Source organism: Melospiza georgiana, chromosome Z (genome assembly GCF_028018845.1).
Source record: "Melospiza georgiana isolate bMelGeo1 chromosome Z, bMelGeo1.pri, whole genome shotgun sequence".
Lineage (NCBI taxonomy): Eukaryota > Metazoa > Chordata > Aves > Passeriformes > Passerellidae > Melospiza > Melospiza georgiana.
In genome coordinates, this window is record NC_080465.1 from 71,461,234 (window position 1) to 71,478,428 (window position 17,195).

Consider the following 17,195-nt stretch of genomic DNA (forward strand, 5'->3'; position numbering starts at 1 on the left):
TGCTTGTATAGGCAGATTATGTGTTTAAATGAAGTAGAAAATTATACGTTGTAATTTATAGTTATTGCTAGTAATTACTGTTTATTCCATTGCCATGACTCAGAAATCCATTTATGATAGGAGTTAAATACAGAAGATGCTGGTGCCTGGGAACATGTGTGAGGTGAAGGTTAAGCCATATTTTCTAATTTGTTGTTTTTTCTTAGTTTAGCATTTGACTTATAGCATGTGTTATTTGGTAGCAGCTCATTAGTTGATGTAACTTGGGACTAATTCTCAGTGTGCTATGTACAGTTGGATACTGAGCTATCAGTTTATTTTATTGTCTCTACAAAAATAGGGTCTAGCCTGTTTTTTAACCGAGGGCCAATCTCTGAAACCATGTCTTAAACTAGCATTTGTAGCAGACAGAGACCATATATTTGTTGTTGCCTAAGACGTGCTGCTTTGGTGATTTTGCCCTGAAGCCTTTTCATTGGTCTTAAGTTTAATATGTTTGTTACAATTTCATAGCACCATAGAATGGTTTGGGGTGGAAGGGACATTAAAGACCATCTAGTTTCAACCCCCTGCACCTGAATTGTTTTACTTCATTGGAAGTGGATATGGTGTTACCATCTTTTTCTTTAATTTCAAGTTAAACTGGAAGATGTTTTCATAAAAGAAGTTAAAGTATAAAAGAATGATCAGTCTAATGCTCTCCTGTCACTTTTTGCATATTGTCTATCTCTCACTTTGATCCCATTTTGATCATTCTGAAAGAATATTTTTACCTTACACAATCTTTAAAATTTTACCTATGCTTTGCTGTTAAATTACTCTTTGTATATACCTTACCTTCTAAATTTCCTTTGAATGTTTATGAAATGCTAAATTAAATATTATTGTGAATAGACATGGTTTTACATGTTTTTGGTATGTTTTTTCTTGGTTGCTTTTGGTTTACTTTTCTCTAATGGAAAGTTCATTAACTCCCTGGTTTTTTTCAAGAATATGGGATTTTTTGCACACATGCCAATAAATTTTGGAAGCAGATGTGATTATAAAGGCAGATGCATATTTGAATTATGGTGGGAATTTTTTTTAACAGTGATAGATCATATGTGTAAATGTTTTCAATATTTCAGAATAAATTATAGTGAATATATCTATTTTTATCTATATATGTATCTATGTCTATGTAAGCATATGTAACTTATGTATATACATACATAGTATGTATATACATACGTTTTATGTTAAGCTGTCTCATTATAAATCTATAGGTTAGAGTTGTGAAAAAATACCATTACCAGTTTACTGTTGCAAATGATTATTTTAGGTCTCTCAAAGAATTACCAGCAAAGGTGGTGGCCAAGGCAGGTTTAATATTTAAGTGACAGTGCAACCAAGTTCATCAGCAAGGTTCATTCTACTTATTCAATGGTTAAAGCACAAACAGGAGAAATTGGACTAGAACCTAAAACTAAAACCAGCCAAAAATTATCTATGTGTAGGCTGGAGATGGAAAAAGGGCAAGAACAGGAAAGGGTTAATGATAAAAATGAGTAAGAGAGACCGTCCTGCAGGGTCACAAAATTCGGACTAGACCATTTTGGCCCAGACTTGACCAATGATTTAGGCCTAAATATTTTAACAGCATTTAAACTTAATAGCACATTTAATTGATATTTAAATAATCTATCAAAAGATTCTATATAATTTACTGTAAGCACAACAGTAATTCACCTCAGGCCTAGCTTCCTTAGAAACCTAAATTACTTAACAATCTAAGAGAGCAACATTCATAGTACATTAGCTTATTCATACTTGCACACATGCAGACTGAAGGTGTATGTACAAGGTAGGCAGTCACTTGTGAAAAATTTCCATCAAGGTCAGGGAAATACTCACATTGGATGCTTTTGCATCTTCCCAACAGGCTGAGCCTCAAGGAGCAGGGTTATCAGCGCAGGGTCCATTGTCATTGTTCACTGTACAATGACAAGTCCAAGTAGAGGACTTCCTGAGAGGTGCCCCACTCAGAGGAATTTGCTGATCACAGACCACTGCAGGCCAGAAGAGTTCAGAATTATTTATGAGGTTGTAAAAGACCTCTAAGATCATCACCTTCAGTCTCTGACTGGTCGCCTCCTTATTGCTAGACCATGGCACTTAGTGCCACATTGGGTTGTTTCTTTAACACCTTCAGGGATGGTGACTCCAAAAACTCCCTGGACAGTTCATTCCAATGAATTCCAGTCTAACAATCTGTTCTGAGAAGAAATTCCTTCTGAAAGGACAGCTCTGCTTGGGACCACTGTTTCTAGAGTCATAAAAGAATTGGCTTAAGTCATAATAATCTTCAATCCTGGCCACAATTCAGGTAGTAACTTCAGTTACAAAAGTGTTGTTCCACTGGAGTTGTTATTCAGACAAGAAATGTAAGTTTCCAAAGTGGTTTGTGCTACACAGCACAAGTTCTTGGGAGCTGACAATATTTTTAATAAGCTCAAGGGCTTAGTCCAGGTGCTGTTTGTCAAGGCTGAGGCCTAATGAGCATTTCTGAGATCACAGTGCAGCCAGAGGGAATGCACCACCACACTTACTCAATGTTTTTTGCTTACTGCATAAGACATATTTTAAAAGATACATTTTGAAAAATGAAAATGGGAATGATATGCAACTTGCAATTACTCTTCTTGGCCCTGAGAGAAAATCTTTATCTTAACTTTAACAGTAGTCACTGTCAAAAGAGGAAGGAACAATAATATTGGAAAGGGAAAATTAATTTTGAACTGGCATAAAAATCTGCTTATTTTCAAATTTGTTGACAGTTTTTAAAAAATAGTACTATATTGATATTGAGAAAGAAATAATGGCTTATTCTGTCTTTGAAATATTTTAAGTTGTTAAACTGATACAAGAATGACTTGGTACTGTGCAATTTAACTGTGTGTGAGGAGAGTAACCTGCCCTAAGAGATGATGGACTGTCTGTTAATTATTTCTTCCTGACTGAGGTACATATTTTTAAATCAAGAGAAAAAATGATGCAGGCACAGCTATAAAAAGTGATTATATTTTTAAATTAATAAGGAATCATATACCTGTAAGACTACTAAGTTAGCCTCTGAGGAACACCAAAAAAAGGAGTAGTATGTGCTAAACACTAAGCAAGATATATTTCCTGCCCTCCTTGCACAGTCTCTCCAATCACTGGAATTAATATTCCTATCAAGCAAACACAGCCATGCAGTCCCAGAATTATTAGATAAATAATTGGATACAGAATTATAAGGCAGTACAAATGAATTTCCATTGACTTCCTTTGCTCTTTGTTTGCATGAACAAAGTAGATGCTGATTTTATATTCTAACGGTCACATCTAAATGGCTTTGAGTAATGTTTTTTTAATAGAACGCTTGGTTCCTCATAAGGTGAGTTAAAGTGCAAGCTGTGGTCAGGATTAAGACTGACTTGTTTTTGAGCTGGTAAAAAAGCCAGGTACACACTAGCCAGTGTGTACCAATAAAGTGTATGCTGGTATGAGGAGTTTTGCTGCTGTACCTCAGACTGTCCCCCATATGTGATGAGTCAGAATTTGTTCTTGGAATCTGAAGAAATGTTTACAGTTCTGGAATCAAAACCAAATTGGATAACATAATGATGACAAATCTCAATCCATGAAGTATTTGGTCTTGATTTTGAAGAGATGTATCAATGTATGAGTGGACTATGTCCTAGGCAGCTTCCTCTTAATACTGAGGAGCATTTTTGGAGTATGATTGCTATGAACTGGATCTACTCAGGAAGAATTATTTTGTGAGCATTGAAAGCTGAAGAGGTGTTTGTAAAATCAACAGTGATTTTGGTATATATGATGCACTTTTTATATTACACATGAGGTTTACTTTCTATAACCGTAGTTTTTTTCTAAATTAATCTTTTTATTTTCATTTTATTTAAGTCTTCTTGGAGTAACAACAGAACCAAAACGGGAACATGAAGCAATTGTATCATATAACTAATCCTCTCTAGCAATACTAGAACTATTTATTGATATGTTAATCACATCAATAGTGATCTGTAGATAATGCCAGTTGCTCTTCAGACATCAAGTGGGCTAAGGCTTTGTGGTAGTTAATGTTAGAAATAATTCATGCTAGTTTAAATCCTCAATTGCATTTAATTATAGGTTTTTTTGTGAAAAAAACAGCTTCACCTTTTCTTCATCTCTGTTAACCTGCCGTTCAAAATATGCAACAGAAGTTTTCTGCACTGGGCAGAGTTATCAAAAGTTTTGTACATTTCATCATACAGTCTTTTATTATTTGTTGGCCATTGAGTGATCTTTTCCAATCTTTGAGACAGCAGTGAGAAAAACTATGCATCTCTGTCTTTGCCGATTATATTATTTGCATTCATAATTATCACAATAGATAAACAGTTTGTGGGCGAATTACACAGCAGATGCATCATCATTACATTTCCAAGTGCAATGGGACAGAAATTTGGCTCTTAGCCATCATAATGACATGGCTTAACTAATGTGATCAGTCTTGAAGCAAATTGAATCAAAATTTTCTTTCCCCAGGGAATAGAAATCCCAAGGTATGTTTTAGGCAGCTGATATGATAAATTATGAAATACTTTTTTCTGCCATCCAGGGACGACAAATATGCTTTTTTTGCACCTTTCACAGGAAGAGATCTAAAGAGCAGCTTGCTCATTTTTTCCTTCTTTGGGTTTTTCCATTAGTGTATCTACTGCAAGATAGTGAGTGCTAATTCGAGTAAAATATCCTCATGAAAGGGGAGCCACCTCTTCTGGAAGTGCAGTTTTGTTGAGTTGGACTTTGCTACAAACCTTTGCAAAATTCAGGTCTGCTGAAAACTGAACCTCTTCTAACTGTTAAATAAAGAAGAAATAAAATGAAAAGGACCTGTACTGCAAGAATATAGTATATGCATTGCATATAAAAGCCAATATATGAGGCAGGAGTTATCTGCTGCTTCATATTAAAAAAGTTAAAGTTAAGCTACTTTCTATGACAACCTTAGCATTTCTGTCTCAGAAACAGGGTCCATGCAACTGAGATGATGAGTTTGAGAATGGAGTGAATGAGGAGTGTGGGATTGGAAGTCATTCAAGGGACAAGAAAAAAGGAAGACAGTGGATGATAGAGAGTCACTTGGTTTGAGGGGGTGGCAGTAGTGACAGAAGTTGGAAGAATGTAGCTTGCTAGTCAGAGTGAAAGGAGTAGGCAACAATAACTGAAGTGTGATAACATAAAGGAATACAGGAGACAGATTTGTAGTGTTCTGGAGATTGAAATAGAACAGCCTAAGCAAAAACTTGAAAATACTGTATTTCCTTGTGATAGTTCTTGTGATTAACTTGTGCAAGTAGCATGAGTTTTTTGCCTATCACTAAAATTCAATTTTTTTCTTCAGCTGAGAATCCTTTATTTTTTACTAACTCGTATGCTCATGTGTCTTGCCTTTAGACACAGCCAGCATCTTACAGATGAGATGGCTGGTGACCAGTTGTAAATCCCTCTGCTTAGGAAGGGATGACTTCTCTATTAACGTTCAGATGACTGACCTAGGAAACAAATACATTGTTGGTATGTATATTAGCTCAAGTCTTTCTGATTCTGTCACTATTTACAGACAGAAAGAACATCAAGATTGCAAAAAATCAGTTGATGCATAGCCAGGCAAATGGAAAAAAACTGTTTGTGGGTTGGTTGGTTTGGGTTTTTTCTTAAGTCGTTCATTTTATATTTCATTAGGAGGTCTTAAATAATTTCAGATCATTGAACACTACATTTCTGAACTGTCCAGACACTGACTACTAATGGATAATTATTAATCTCAATATAACCTATTTTGTTTTCAAGTTAACAGCACTGAAACTGCTATAAGTATAAAATTCCTGGCATGGAGTTCATTGTGTTATTTGATTCTGAAAGTGAAAAAAGATACAATATGGTTAACACGCTTTAAACTTTCTTTTAATATGAAAATGTAATGAATTTGTTGCACTGTGTTGAAATATGTGCTTTGTATAAACAATATTTTGTTTTATAAACAACTCTAGAAGAGTCTCAAACCCTTCAGCAGTAGAATATGCCATTTAAAATTTGTAAAAATTTAGCAGCTTTCTTAATGCAATTAGAGAAATTAAGTCTACAAAGTCTTAGATAGTTTGTTTTAATCAGTTACCAATACTGAGTTTTTAGTGTGAAATGATTAATTTTATTAACCAGAGACTATCACTTGGTCTTTACATACATTTTACAGATTGTGTAAGACTCTGTAGATTATATTTCTCCACGTGCATCTAGAAAGATGATGAAATTTTGAAAGTTCTAAGTGGCATATAACTTTGATGAAGCGTTTGAGATTCTGCTAGGACTGATTTTAAAGCAAAACTGATTTTATAAGGCTTACTGTACTGGGAGAAAGGTGAGGTCAAAAATTTGTCCATGCTTCCTTGTACAATGTGCTGACCACAAAATCAACTTTATTCTTTTGTTGAAAAGGAGCAAAGCATTGCCTTGCCTTTCCAGCTCTGCAATCCAAAAATTATTCTCTCATAGGAAAAGTATAAACAACAAATATATAGACAAGCAGGTAGTTTAAACATTAATTACTACTGTAAAACTGTTAAGATTAGTGCAGATTTCTTGCATGTCTTAAAGTAGTTGCTGTAATGAACAGTAATTATGATAGAAAAATAGAAATTGGAACTGCAGGGATTGAAAACTTGTATGACAGATACATGGAGATGCTGGCAATTTGAGTTGTTTCGGTTTGCTATTACTTCCAATAATTACCTGAGTGCACTTGAAAAGGCATTGTTAAGTATGACAAAAAGAAAAATCTGTCATCATAACATTAAAGATTACATCCTCTAATGCTGAAAGCTACATCAGTTTTTAGGAAATTGAAAATTTTATGTCTGATTTTAGTGTCTGTGTCTAGTGGTCCCTTTTTAACCTGTGCTTCACTTTCCTTTCAGGAAAAGGAGCCTAACCTTGAAGTATGTGTGACTGGTATTGTTAGTTTGTCCTTTTACAATATTTTGAGCATTTAGAATGAAAGTAAATATTCTTGTTGGCTGAATTTCAGTAATCTTGTTGTGTCAATTAAATAATTTAGTCCTTTTGGAGTTGTCAAATTCGTACTTCAGTGCTTAAGTCCCAATGGTCTGGAAGGATCTAATCACTAGTGGATCCAGGAAAAGAAGAGATGTCATAGGAAAGAAATCAACAACTTCTGATGTATAAGTTACAGGGAATATGGGGAGATATCAGAATTCCTAGAAGAAAAAAAACATTTATTTCTCTATATGAATGAGAAAAGTCTGACAAGTTTCAGTTCAGTATCCATGTTAACACAGTAATAGCACAAAATCTATCTCACAAATACAATCTTTCAACTGATCTGTGTTACGGTATGATTAACATACAAGCATAGTAAGTTAAGGAAATTGATAATAGAATTTTTAGAGGAATTTCTTGGCTACCTAGATTAGTGAAACCCCCTCTGCAAAAAAAGAGGAAATAAATAAGTTGTTTAAGAAGTGAGGATTTTGAATCCTGAATAACCTGCATGTGAAGGAAGTGTTCATAGCTCTAATGATTCTCAGTTAACTGACAAGAGAGGTGTTACTTCCATATGTGCTAGGAAAGCCATTTACTGTAATAAAGTATCAATTGTGATCAGTATGTTATTTGGAACTTGGTTTTTAATGTAACTTTGGTTGTGTGAAATATATTTTAACATGATATTTTATATGATATTTTAACATGATATTGTACAAATATATTTTAACATTATTTCTATCTTCATTGTTACGTGACTGTTGTAGAAACTCGGGGAGTAGGTGTGAGTATATAATCCTCTAGAGTGGGTGTGAGCATGAACTAACATGTGAGAATCTTGGTTTTAGTCATGAACTAACCTTGAGTGTGCTTGTGTTCTTTTTGATCACTTTCTTTTCCTATTTCTTATTCCTTCTTCTGTTGCAGGAAGGCCGATATTGTTTTAACTTTGATTTTATCCTGCCCAGTATTCCTCCAAAAGGAATGAACTTGAAATCTTCATCGTTTATTCATTTGTAATTATTTTAAAAGAAATTTAGGTTTAGATTTGTCACATCAGTCATTATACTTTTTTTAAGCATTCGTAGTTCTTTTTTTCTGTGTTTTGCAGCTGTAAAGGTACTTATGAAAATTAAGTAATTAATTTCATTTTAAGGTAGTTGTGAAAATTAGCTTCCTTTCCTAACTATAGTCCTTTTCTTTTCATTTGTGCAGACGTAAAATACATGATGTCAGCACAACCGTGTTTGCAACTGTCACCTGTTTCAAAGAATTTTGTAAGAATTAACTCTGGGGGGATTGCTGTAAGTACTTTGTCTAATACCATTAGATTTCTTTCTAAATGTAGTTGTATTTAATATAAAAGTCTAACTCCTACATAATACTTCATCATTAGGGCTTAAAATGCCTAGTTAATGGTTTGGTTGTATATTAACATTAATTTTAAAATGTGTAAAATATTTTATGACAATGATTTCACAGAGCATGGATAATGCAAGCTGCTCATAGTCTTTACAGACTGAACACTCTTTTTAAAAATAATTCAAACAGTCTGTAATTTTCTAAAAGCCCCTTGGTTTCATTTAATTATATTTTACAACCATTTTGTGTGATTCAGTCACCTGTGTAAATAGCAGCTTTCTCAGAACTGAAATGAGCAAATAATTACTCACAATTTTGTATACGCATTATTTTATTCAAAATAGCTTTTCACAATTTTGCCTAAAAACACGAAGCACGAAGAGACTAAAGAACAAATGGTATTCAACAAATGCTCTTAATTTGAGTAACCGTGGTTATGCTACTATACCTGCTGCATCTTGCTGATCACTGTACTATCTTGGCATTTAAGAAAATTGATATTGTCATTCTTACTGCATTCTTTCAATGGGTCGGGTTTACTTTTTTATTTGTATATTTATTTATTTATTTATTTAGTATGTAGTCCATAGGAAAATCAGTTTAATTATACATTCTAATTTTTTTCTGAAAGCAGTAGAATTCATAGTTTTTACAACTTCCCAAGGCTAAATTGACCAATGTGGGCCAGTCAGATTGAACTCTTCATCATTGTTTCTTGGGAGTTTAAAAACAAAACTAACTAAGCAAAGCCAAAAAGACTCCCCAAAACCCACAATAATTTTCTTCACATTTTAAGCCACCGTTCCTCAAGATAGAAGGTCAGTGTCATGGGAAATTGTCTTCATGGTTGTGCTAGCCTGAGCTTTTTTGTCATGTAAGTTTGTATACTTGAGGTATTTGAAAAAGAAAATTAAAAGCTGATGTACAACTATATTCAATAGGAAAACAATTATATGAGTGGAGTGATGTATTCTTGGTGACCTGTGTTGCTTAGAAACAAAATGCTGTTTTGTCAATTGATTAAATCCTTGTCTTCTAATTATTTTTTACTGGAAAGTCCATTGCAATGCCTGACTCAGACTTGGACATTCCTCAATTAACCATGAGGTCAAGCTACTGTCTGCTTCTTTCCTTCCTTCAGTCTCACTTCATCTCAGCTAAAATCACTCAGACACCTGTCAGTGAACATTACTTATATAAAGTTTCATTTATTAATTCTGAATTTACCTGGTGTGAGTTGAGTTAGAGCACATATGATCCCATACTGCATTTCTGTAACATTAGCTAGTGCACACACAAGAAAAGAAAAATAAAAGCATTTTGCTTTCATATTAAATTAGTTGATAGATGGTCAGGTAAATAATCTACCACCAGAAACTTAGCCTGTCAGCATTGTTTGAACAAATTTAAAACAATGAAGTGATTTTATATAGGATCTATTCTATGCGTTGTACTGCATGCTTTTGGTGAAGTGCAAGAAATTATCTGGCTAGATTTACTGTCTCAGTGGGGATTTTTTTTCTATTAGTCACCAAAGCATACTTCTAGAATGACAGCTTCCATATTCAGCTACAGATTGATGCATTTTTTTCTCTTGGTTCACACTTTATCTTAATTATTGTAAAATCCTTTTCTCAAACTGAAAAACATAGCCATGGTCCATATGTGTTTATATAAAATATTACTGCAGTGTGTAGTTTCTCACCATCTCCTTTCTATATCCACCTTTAAACTTGTTCCCAGACTTCTCACTTTAGACACCAAGTGTTCCCTCCCTTTCTATGCTAGCAATTATTGCCCTTTTCTTAAAATTTGTAGTGGTATTTTTTTGCTTTCTCTCATGTTGTGTTTTGCACTTGATAGGTATATATAGATATATATACCTATATATATATATATATATATATATATATATATATATATATATATATACCTATCAAGTATATATAGATATATATATATACCTATCAAGTATATATAGATATATATATAGTATCTATATATCTATATATCTATAGATATATAAACATTCAGTAATTCCTTTACTTTCCATGGCTTCTTCCTGTGACTTTTGCTCCATGTACTCACTAATTCAAGAACTGAGTTTCAGAAGTGTTCAACCTACTTAGGGAATGTCCTTGAAGTAAGTAATAGTAAGAAGTTTAACAGAAGTAAGAGTGTCTGGAAGATCTTCACAGCTTTTATTTTTTTTCCCCACAATGACCATAGAAAATAGCAATAAATAATATATTTTCAGGTGGGATATACCTTAAACCTGGACATCATTTGTGTTTCTGGATACTGTGATAACTGCTGTTGTGTTGTCAGGGAAACAGCCTTGTGCTCAGTAGGCAAAACCAATGAGGATTAAGCAAAGCTATAATATAGCTAAGTCCCTGTGACCTTAGCAGGATCAAGATCTGTCAGTTCTTCACTTTGCAAGTGTCCCTTAAGAGTGAGGGCGATATGCATAAGTAAAAGCATACCTGCAGTATGCCTGGTATAAATATCAGACTTGGAGTATTCTAAGAAGTGAATGCATTTCTCAGTTAGATGGATTAAAAGACTCCGTTTGTGTAAGTAAAATCTTTATCAACTAAATGATAGAAAAGTTTTTGTGTGAGCTATGAATAGGAAGAGATAATAACTCTGGAGTCTCTTTTATTTTTGTTGAAAATTCACACAAAAATATACCAATATAAAAGTACATTAAAGTCACAGGAATAAGAAACAAAGTTTATGACGCTCTGGGGTACGGAGTAGTTGCCAATAGTTTTCAGCACAGTGTTCTTTATTAATAAATATTGATGCATGTGTTACTAAAGTAAACCTCCAATACAGACATATTATTTCATTCTGGTTTTTTGTATTAAAAAAATTTAAACATTTTCTGCTTAGACATTAAATTATTTTTTCTTTTTCTAACACAAAAGAGAATATTACACATTAGTTGAATTTTCATAAAAAATAAGAATGAAGGAGCAACTACTTATGACGTGATTTGGCAGAGTCTCTGGAGTTTATTATTTTTTTCATTCTTGTATTGTTGTGTAACATCAAATGTGATTTAATGTCTTTCTTAATTAGCCCTAAGGTTTAATTATTAAACTGCATATATCAACCATTATATTTTTTAAGTATCTCTTGTGTTACGTGTCCATTATAAAAAAAAAAAAAAAGTTAAAATCAGTGTTAGTTTATCTGCAGAAAATGACAGATGAACCTTTTTCAATACTTGTCCCATGTCTTGTGCTGAGAACGGAGCATATGACGCAAAGCGTGAAATGAGATATCTAATTATGAAAATGACTTGATTTCTAATGGCTTGATATCACGTTACCTTGTGATATGTTTTCTTTCATAGTGCTTTGTTTTTACCTTTAGGTTAATCTAAACCTCTGGCCAAAGCTGCTGGATTTTGTTAATTTTGATTATTCTTTCCTGCCATCCCAGTCCTTTTTATCAGTGCTCCTGCATTTCATTATTTTTTATATCTGATTGGTTAAAGTAACTGTGTGGTTTTCTCAAAATTATTGTCTTTACCATTTCATCAAAGTTACAGAAAATTTCTGAGTATAAGATGCTTCTTATGAAAACGAGTTGAGGCTCTTTGCAGCATGTTTAAAGCCATTATAGAAATATTGAAATTGACCTGATTTCATTGCTTCATTTCTGAGAGTAGCCATTTTCCTAATACGATATTTCTATCAGAACATCAGGGGAATAAATGAAGCAAGAGGACAGTAAAGACTTGGCTGCTTCTGTAAGTTCAATATGATGTCAGCCTTCTTAACTATGTAAAATGCGCAATAGAAAAGTTAGAAATGAGAGCATATTCAATACTTTAAATATTTAATGCTTAGATATTTAAGAACAGAACAACATCAAAGTTTTTAGAATGCATGCAGAAGTTGACTTAAAAGACTGCAGCATAAGTTCTGAGAGAAAAATGCACTGTGATTAAAAACAGAACATTAATTTGCAAAGTTAAAGGATTAGGAAATGTACATTTCTCATTTCTATTTCTTCTTCTATTATTAATTTTTTACTTTTAGTTTTCATGCCAGGTACAGAGCTGAATACTTTTCTTAATATATTACCTATATCTCAAACTTTTTCCCCTTCTTATATTTTTCCTAATTTTTACAAGTAAATCTGTCCTTATTTTCTCTTGGTTCACCCGCTGTTAGAGCTTGCTAATATGAATGACCTTGACTAAGATAAGTAATCAGTAATGACTAATTCAGAAAACAATAAGTAGGATCCATTTTGGTTTTTTTTCTCTAAACCAACTAACTAGTTTAACAATGTTCCAATAAATTACTGCAGGCTATCTACTACCCTACTGTTTTCTTGGATAATCTGCAGTCCTGAACAATTGTGATAGCAGCAGCAGCCTCCCCAGTAGTTTTGTTTGTGGACAAAGAGGCAGATCAGCCTTTCCTGGCTCATGGAGTGCATTAGGTGAATCCAGGACATGTCATCCTCCCTGTGCTGTGCAACTGATCCATGAGTGCATAACAAGTCTAAGATATTTCTAAAGCTGTTGATTTACAGCAGGCCATCTGTGCATGGCCCACAGCCACGTGTCCAGGTGTTCCAACTTGTTTGGTAGATACCTGCTCTTCCACGTGAAATGCTGACAAATACAGCTTTCTCATTCTATTTTAAATTACTGGTGTAACTTTGGTCCATCTATTCTAAATACAGTGTACCATGGACATCTAATTTGTTTGATCCAGACATGGATTCAGAAGTAGTCATTGGAAAAATACTAATGTGAAGTCAGTTTAATTCTATAGTATGAATATGGGGGAAACCAGAACTAACAATACTCTTATCATGTCTGGTTTTTCTTCCTCTTTCATCTTACATAGCTATTGACAGTGCTGTAAAATACAAGAACAGTTTACCAAATCAAAATGTTGACATTTGTCACATATTGACAACAAAACTCCAGGAAAAAAATGAGGTTATTGAAGACCTCAGATGTTTAGGTTGCTGTTGTCAAAAGACCAAACAGCAACTGTAGTTTTAACTGAAATAAATAAAACATAATGTCCAACCTCTAATTTAATCCAGTGACCTTCTCAAATTGAATTCTTGTGAATTGTATCCCCATAGATTATGGAACATTAATTCCATTGCTATTACGAGATTATGTGTTTATCGGAACACTTTATATTGATTATTTCTTCACTACATTGTAATGTTTTGAATTTGGAGCACTGTACGTTAGACAGATATTTAAATGGGTGTGTTGGATGCTTTCTTTTTCTATGATTTTTTTTTGTAATTTACCTTTAGACTTCTGACCTATATGTTTAAAAGTTAAATTCATCACTAGAGTAACTTGCCATAAATCAGTTTCTGAATAGGTTTGGGTGAGTAAAACACTCAGCCTTGGAACACATTTTTTCAGGTTATGAAATACAGATGCTATGGTGGGTATATTAATTAACTGATGTGTGGTTTCCTTTAAAAAGGACATATAGCAATGTGCTGTTGCCCATCAGTTTTAAGTGAAAGACTGTCAACCACAGCAGCTACCTGTGAACAACTGAATGTTTTTGTAGTAGATATCTTTGTGTCACTGCAGCAATAAGTAGCAAGGGTTAGGTAATCCTAACAGAAATCAAGGACACTAACAACTAACCAAAACTATATCATTCTTTTGCAAATTACTTCCCCTATTTTTTCCTATGGAAAACGATGCAGAATGTTTATATCAACATACTTGCATTCCTCTGCATACTTGACTGTATTTTTATCATTTGCTGCATTAGTATTTATTTTACTTGTGTTTTGCATTTATTGTACTTTGTGTTTTGTATACAAAAAATAAACAAATAGAAAAATAGCCATAGGCTTTAACATCTATGGATATTCTTTAAAATCAGCTCACTGTGGGTGTGTTTTTTATGTAAGTATGTGTGATTTACATATTGATTTTCAATTTACAACCCAGTTAAAACTTAGATGTAGATTCAACCCAAAACTTCAGTTGTAAGACTGTTATCACTATCTTTGAGTTCATGTCCTCCTTCAAGTCAAACTCTTTCACAGCATGTCTTGGTTTGAAAAGACAAGTCTCTGCTAAGGAAGGCAGGAGCCTCTCTTCAAGTGGAAAATGTAAACCCCCTCCCTCTGAATTATTAAGGCGCTCTCAGGCAAAGATATGGGAGTAGGAGTAACAGTTCTTTATTAGGAAAACTAAAAATGTAGTAATAGAAAACGACACTGACAGAGTCAGAATATGACCTGACATCCTGTGGGTCAGGGTGTTGTAGCAGTCCCATTAAATGGTGGCTGCAGCCCTCCTGCAGTGACAGATGTGGTTCTGTTGGAGCAGTGATCCTGTTGAAGGTCCAGTGGTGGTGTAGATGGGCCTGGTCTTCCTCTGGGAATCCACTGGAAAAGAAAGCTGCTCCTCTGGGACTCAAGGGGAAAGGCTGCCTGTGGTGTTCCAAGGCTCAGATTATATCCAGGTGGGAATGCTTGGCTCCTCCCCCTGGGCAGGATATCTCCTGGAGGGAGGATTGGTTGTGGAAGAGATAAAGACAACTGCCCCCCTGGTTTTAACAGGTGACCCAATTAACAGAAGATGACTGTCCCACCTCTAATAGATGGCAATAGAATGCACACCCGGGCCACATCTAGCATCTCCTACCTAAGACACAGCAGCAGTGTTTAATCATGTTGCCTTGAAGCTTACTGTGATCCAAAAGCAGCGGGCAGGCTAGACAGTGCTAAAGGGTGCTCCCTTATGGCTCACTTCATCTTTCAGGAGACAACAAATTGTTCAAGGGAGCAGTAGCAAAATGCCTCCTCCTATGCCTGTCCACATCCTAGCTCAGGGAGCAAGGAAACTGATGCAGATGTACAGAATTGTGAAGTTGTAACTCTGCACTGAAGGAAAGTGAAGTGTGCTGCTCACAGCTGTCCTTTGTCTATAAATAGGGAAGATGCTTCATTTCAGAATCAAAGTAGTTTGGTCTAATTACTTGTTAACGCTGATAATACTTGCCAGCAACGCATGGCATGCTACCTTATAATTTTATTTTTAGACAGTTTAAAAAGGAGGTGTTTGGGGAAGCCTCAGTGCCTGTTGGGCTTTTTGATCTCTTGCTGAGTGTTGTGCACTTTTTCAGATTATTGACTGAAACAATATAAAGCGTGCAAGTTTTCCACTACTACTATTATTTGAAGCACTGGTTTCAGTTTAATATTTCAGAAGTGATAGAATCAAGTCCAGAAAATTATTAATAGAAAAAATGAGAAAAATTCAACTGATTTGGTAACATTCTTTGCTGTTCCCATTTCAAGCCTGCAATTTAGTAAAACAGTAAATACTAGTGATGCTTCCTCCCAGAGATATTATGTTCTTCAGAAGTAATAATATTCAGCCTTCTTCAGCCAGAGAAAAACACGCAGTGGATAATTTGGATTACCAGTTCTGTTTTTTAAGGGTATTAACAGGCCCACGTCCAAGAAGGTGATTATTTCAGTGCTTGTTGCTTAGGATTTATATTGAGGCACATGGTTGCTAACTTAAAAATGCTCAGCTTGCTTAGGAAAAGGTATTTAAGTCCTTTAAGGCACAAAACCACAGAAATAGCTGGATAGCACTGGATCAAAGCTGTTCATTTTTCCTATATTCAGCCTGTGGTTGGGGTTCATAACCCATTCTACAGAGAAAAAGGCAAGAATATTGCATTTACAGAATAATCATCTTAATAACAAAAAATTTCATGTTGGGTTCTGGCTGCTTCTGAGGCTTGATTTACATTCAGAGACTGCTCAGTTGAGGGCAATGGAGAAAACAAAGAAAAGGTGAACGTTACTCTTGAGTAAAGGAGAACAAGAAGGAAAAAATATAGAGAGGCTTATAGATTGACAGTGACACAAGTAGCTGACAATGTCTTCTGAATAGTCAGTATTTGATAGATATTTCCTGAGCAAGTATAAAAAAGAAAGTGGGATAGATTCAGGATAGAATTTTAGGGAGAGAGGATGATCGCATCTGTTGAGAACATAGTGAAAACCTTGGATATATTGTAAGGGAAAGCAAGAGACTTTTGGGATATCGAGTGTTGTTAATTGCACGTCCTGATACACAGGTTAGTTCACAGTCATAAGTGTTCTGATATGAGGTATCTGAAAAGCTCCATGTTTAGCCTGATAATAAACAAGACAAACACTGCAATGCCGACTTCTTGTATTTCTTTTGCACTTTGGTATTTACAGTTTCTGAGTCATAGCAGCCCAGTATATTTTCACTGCATCATTTGTTGTTTTGTAAGCCTGCATTGTTATCTCCTTTCTAAGTTACAGAGTCCAGGACTTTTTTGTCTTTTGTATGATGCTTTTTTCTACACCTTTCCTTGTATTTCTAACATTGTATTAAAATTTCTGTGTGAATTCCTTCTGTTATTTTTGTATTCTTCTTGGGTTTTGGGGTTTTTTTTTCTTGTTTGCTTGGTTTGGGTCAGGTTTTTTTTTTGGTTTGTTTTCTTTTTTATTTGGTTTTTTGGGTTTTTTTGGGTTTTTGGTTCTTTTTATTTGGTAGAGTGTTTTTTAAACTGAAATCAGTAATACTAATATAGATATGTCTTTGATTTCTGTAGTCCATATGAACACTGGAATAACTGTCCTCCATTCTAATTCTTACAGGATTTCTATTCAAGAGAGGGATTTTTTGTTAGTAGGTTTCTTTCTTAGTACATGCATTTGGTTTCATC

The 17,195-nt window shown here is 34.3% G+C and overlaps 1 protein-coding gene across 1 annotated transcript in view; it reads left to right on the plus strand.

The window, feature by feature from the left end:
- PRLR (prolactin receptor) overlaps positions 1–17,195 on the plus strand; it is a 144,809-nt gene that overhangs the window by 11,307 nt on the left and 116,307 nt on the right. Inside the window, exon 2 of the mRNA XM_058043514.1 lies at positions 8,308–8,396. The gene's annotated coding sequence lies outside the window, so the exon portion shown is untranslated. The remainder of the gene's footprint in view (positions 1–8,307; positions 8,397–17,195) is intronic.